Here is a 6,000-nt window from a genome sequence, read left to right as displayed (position 1 = left end):
TTAATAAAGAAATATTTTCCTTAATGTGTAATGTCTTCTTTTGTGAATCACTTGACTTGTTTTATAATTCAACTCCATTTGTAACTTTATTTCTCTTGATGAGAATTGGAAATAATTGAATGATACAGATTGTAATAGGATTTGAATTCCTTATTTATTTTGAATTTCATATTATATTTGAGTAAACCTATAGTAATTTATAAATGGTTAGGAATTCAAATTTCAATCTGGATTCTTATTTGAATTTATGTCTTTAATATTTGAATTGAATTCAAATTATTTCCCTCGAAAACATGATAAATCAATAAAGGTCATGTCAACATTTATCGCACTTGTGTCGATGACATACATCAATTCCATCGACACAAGAGAAACCTCGATCACTTTGTGTTTTAGATGAACGCGCGAAAATTCCCCGGATTTTCTATGCATGAATGCAATGCACACTCTCGTGTTCTCTCTTTTTCTTGCCTCTAATCCTGGGATATTACAGGATATAAGTGTTGGGATCCTATTGGTCGCCTGATGCGGATATCTCGGGATGTCACTCTTGATGAATCCCATCCCTTCTACCCGCGTCCCTCCTCCTCTTCCTTCTTGGTGGATGATATCTCTTTTCTCATGTTCCCTGAGTCACCTCCTCCTGTGCCTCAGGTCCTGCTCCGTCGAGTCTCTCACCACCTTCTACTCCTTCTTCACCCAACAGACCCCCTCTCCTCCCTCACCACCTTCCCCACCCTCCACACCTTCCTCTCCCATGTCACCTTCCTCGCCTACGGTGGTCCCTCCCTACCATTTTCACTACTCCCGTCGTCCACGTAAGGATGATGATGCTCCTCCTGACATGCCTCTACCTATGGTGTGATGCCCTCTTCGTCCGAGCCGCCTCATCATCTTCATGCTCGTCCTCGTCCTCCTCCTGATCGCTATTCTCCCACTCGCTACAGCCTCTCTGTTGTCCTTGAGCCGACCTCTTATCGGGATGATGTTGCTCATCTCGAATGGAAGCTAGCGATGGCTGAGGAGATTGCTGCTCTCGAGCGTACGGACACCTGGGTTGTTTTCACTTCTCCTCTCTCTGTTCGTCCCATCACCTTCAAGTGGGTCTACAAGATCAAGACTCGCTCTGATGGTTCTCTTGAGCGCTACAAGGCTCATCTTGTGGCTCGCGGCTTTCAGCAGGAGCATGGCCGTGACTACGACGAGACCTTTGCTCCAGTGGCTCACATGACCACTATTCGTACTCTTCTTGTTGTTGCTTCTGTTCTTCACTGGTCTGTCTCTTAGCTTGATGTGCAGAATGTTTTCCTTAACGGTGAATTACGTGAGGAGGTATACATGCAGCCACCTCCTGGGTACTCTATTCCCGACGGCACGGTCAGTCATCTCCGGCGCTCTCTCTATGGCCTTAAGCAAGCCCCTCGCACCTGGTTTCAGCGTTTCTCCTCTGTGGTGACCTCTGCTAGTTTCGTCCCTAGCGCACATGATCCTGCGCTCTTTGTCCACACATCTTCTCATGGTCGGACTCTCCTTCTTTATGTCGATGACATGATCATCACATGTGACGACCCTGAGTACATTGCCTTTGTCAAGGCTCGTCTTCGTGATCAGTTTCTCATGACTAATCTTAGTCATCTTCGCTACTTTCTTGGGATTGAGATTTCTTCTACCTCCGATGGCTTCTATATCTCCCAGGAGAAGTATGTTCAGGACCTTCTCACTCATGCCACCCTTGGTGATGAGCGCACTGTCGAGACTCCTATGGAGCTCAATGTTCATCTCCGTGCCACTGATGGTGATCCTCTTCCGGATCCGACTCGCTATCAACACTTGGTTGAAAGCCTTGTCTACCTTGCTGTCACCCGTCCTGACATCTCCTAGTTCATGTCTGCTCCCACCAGTGTCCACTATAGTCATCTCCTTCGTGTCCTCCAGTATCTTCATGGCACTAACTCCCGTCGTCTTTTATTTCCTCGTTCCAGCTCCTTACAGCTCCAGACCTACTAAGATGCTACCTGGGCTAGTGATCCAACGGATCGCAAGTCTCTTTCTGCCTACTGTGTCTTTCTTGGTGGTTCTCTCATTGCTTGGAAGACCAAGAAGCAGGTTGCAGTCTGTCGTTCGAGTGTCGAGGCTGAGTTGCGAGCGATGGTTCTCTTGACAGCAGAGGTGACTTGGTTACGCTGGTTATTGGAGGATTTTGGTGTTTCTGCTGACTCACCGACCCCTCTCTTGTCTGACAGTACTAGTGCCATCATGATTGCGCGTGATCCGGTGAAGCACGAGCTCACCAAACACATTGGCGTTGATGATTTCTTTGTGCGTAATGCTGTGTAGGATCAGGTTATGGCTCTTCAGTATGTGCCCGGACTAGAGCACGGCATGGGTATTTCTCTCCAAACTCCGTGTTATTTGTTCGAGAACTAATGATTTAGAGAATCAACTGATGTTCCATTGATGATTGTTGGGGGTATATATACCCACCGAACAGACGCCAATAAGGCGGTTACAAAGGCACCTCTTGGGTATTACAGTGTTTGGACAAAACTAACTGCCTACTTAGCTTAGGACCTAAGCTGATCTTAATAACTTCCTAGTTAGCTTAGTATCAAAGCTATCCTATTTCTAACACTCCCCCTTGGACAACGCTGTTTCTTGAAAATCTCTTGTATAATCTTCAAAGTCTTCTCGCATAGTCTTGAAAATCGTCTTTATATATGAGGATGTCCTTGTAAAGAATGGTGCTCTTTGTAAATATTCTATCATCTTGAAAGTCATCATCTTTAAAATCTCTCCCCCAAAAACCCTATGGGAAAAATATGAGGAGAGTTGTATTTGATATGTTGTTAAAAACTCCTTTAAACCCTTTGGGAAAAATAAGGAGAAAATAGTACAACATGTAAAGATTGTTGTCTCCATGAGAACTCATATGAGAAAACCTTAGAGAAGGGAAAAATCTCACGAATGAGTTTGGAAAACAATAAATATGCCTTATGTACTTCCTTTAAAAACCCCAGTGGGGAAAATAGGAGGTACATCTTGTGTAAATATTGCAAAGAGTGCAATATGATGTGCCACCGAAAACTCCTTTAAAACCCAATGGGAAAAATATAAGGAGAAAACAATGTGACATATCTTAACACTTGTATCTATATCGTCTCATTAAAAACCTTTTATGAGAAACCATTAGGGAAAACTCATTAAGGGAAAAAGAGTACAATATATATGATCTAATGATCATTACCGTGTTATAATTTGGGAGTTTTACTCCCCCTGAACTTTGCAAATCTATAAGTTGTCTCACACCAATCCATGAACTTAAATTCATGAATATGGGAATCTGTAAAACACTGTGAATAAATTTGTTAGATTTTCACATGATATGTTTGCAAAGTGTTTATCTTCCTAATTCGAAAAATATTAATATAACCCTTATGCATTTGAGCAATACAAGTGGTATTATCTGATAGATAATGGTGGGTGATTCTGTTGAATCTTAACCACATGATCTTGAATATCGTCAATCATTATATGGAGCCATTAGAGTCTATTTTGTATTCTTATTTTAGAAGGTTCTATCATTGAATTCAGTCTATGATATGGCATTTTCGGGATCGGGTAATTTTATAGCCAATGTAGATTACACAATGGTCACATCTTGATATTTCTACGAGAATTAATCAAGATCAGTTGTGTCTTAAATATATCGGAGGATATTACTTACACCAACCTTTGGGTTGGGGTTTGCACTTTAAAGAAGTTGACAACAAAACATTCGCATTCGTGATGTACTTTGTATTGAGATATGGAACAAGAGGTCCAGTATCACTTCATCACTACTACAATGTATGAATGAATTTGTATCTACGTTAGGGATATTGTGACCATATGTATCTTTGATTTTATTTATCCATATTTAATTTCTCCAAAATTTTATGGACATGTAAAGACTGATAGATATGTATTCCGAAGGAATATACTCAAGTTATAAACTTGATTAATACTTGGTTCAATCCAAATCTCCGTCTTGATAAGATTGTAAGGACCTTTCATGTATATTATAGACTTTGATGATAAAAGTATCGATATATACAATGGTCATGTAGAATCCAATTAGGGATTTTGTTTATGACTGCATATAAGCAATCATTATTGTACGAGTAATCCTTTATAAGAAGGAGCTCTTATAGTCAATTGTACCACACAATTTGTGTTTGACTATTTTAAGTCATAGAGTGACTTTTGTATTATTACACATATGTTGCTATTTATTTTGGATTTGGATTTATAAGTCTTAAGGACATTAATATAGATATCCAAATTGAGTGACCCATATGATTATGTAATCACTACATCCATCAACTACATGGATAATTTATTTATAACTGCCAATAATATTAGTATCGAAACGTAATTCCACATATACCAATAGGGTATGTTACATCATATATAATTGATGTCGGGTCTCTGCGTGAACCCTTGCGCTACAAGCCTCACTTTATCACCACCTCATTTTTTTTGTTGTTAACAAAAATTCATTTCTCTTCCAGAGGGAAGGTGCTTATGAGGAATAGGTATTACGATGGTAAATATCTCCCTTGTTGAGTGAGTGCTATTCTTATTCAATTGCATCCTTCTAGTTGAACCAATATATGAGTGCATTAGGCACTCTGCCATGGACTTTGGTTCAGGGCCCTAAAGGTTTTAGCAATTTAAGAATAAATATTTGTCGACAAAATGTAGTCTTTGTTGTATGATTCTGTTGAATCGATAAGATTTGTGGAAATGTGATTAAAATATTTGAACTCCTCATGATTTCCCATAACAATGGAGTCAAGGTGTTTCGATGTCCCAACACTTAAAATTATGTGCACATTTGTGTTGGGTTTGGATGATGAGCATCCACTATGTGTTATTCAACTTGCGGTTGAACTACATTTACTTGTTGAGGATATAATTTCCTCTGTTCCGCGGAAGCATGTGAGAATTTATATCTCATGTGGCCAATTTTCTCCCCCTTTTGCTCTCATTTCGGAGGAAAGTGGTTATATTAGGTACCTTCACTCTTTTGGCACATTGTTGCATGCATAATATGATTTTGTGACATATTTGTCACGAGTAAATGTATGTGGCAGATTTGCAATGTGTTGCAAATTTATGACTGAACTTATCATTCAGATTTTCAAGTACGTGAATATAAGGACTGAAAGTCTATGACATTTATTATTTATTTATCGGCATTCTTTGTGGTACTAATCTCCCCCTAATGCCGAAAAATGTCGTTATTGCAAATGCAATCAGCGTACGGGCTATCAATAACTCCCTTGTTAGGGTCTTAAGGTATTTGACGGATAAACGATTATACCTTAGTTATTTATCACATAGATCCCAAATTGATGTGAGTGCCCATGATGTACGTTGGGGTGGTGATAACGGTATATAACCGTATCATCGCAGATGGGAAATACTTGTTTGATTTCCACGTACTTACTGCAAGGGGAAGCAGTATGATAAGCAGCTGTAGTGATCTAGATTAGATCTACGGCGTGTAATACCACACAAAATATCTCCAACAATATGTTGGTATATCAAAATTTTGTTGCAGTGGTCATTTAATGAGTTTGATTCTTTTGACAAAGAATTTAGTTGCACTAATCTGGGTATGTACTCTTAGGTACTTAGTAAAATCATAAATGCTCATGAAGATGATAATTAAATTGGTCAAACCAATATATTATGATAATTTTCTCTTAATTTGAGAAATTAATTTAGTAGTATCATGGGTTTGTGGAGATTAGAGACCCACATAAGACCATCAACTAGATGTATCTATGAATACCATGAAATACTTATATCACCCAGATAGTTATTGAACAGTCCACAAGTATCTTCTTGAATAAGTTCAAGAAATTTGAGTGGAGTGTGAGAGACATAGAAAAAAAATCTCATGGCACATTAGATGCTCATAAAATCTGATGATTTGAGAATTTTGCAACTTGT

This window comes from Lolium perenne, chromosome 4 (genome assembly GCF_019359855.2).
Source record: "Lolium perenne isolate Kyuss_39 chromosome 4, Kyuss_2.0, whole genome shotgun sequence".
In the NCBI taxonomy this organism is placed as follows: Eukaryota; Viridiplantae; Streptophyta; class Magnoliopsida; order Poales; family Poaceae; genus Lolium; species Lolium perenne.
The sequence above is the reverse complement of the archived record's forward strand: the minus strand, read 5'-3'. Positions refer to the sequence as shown.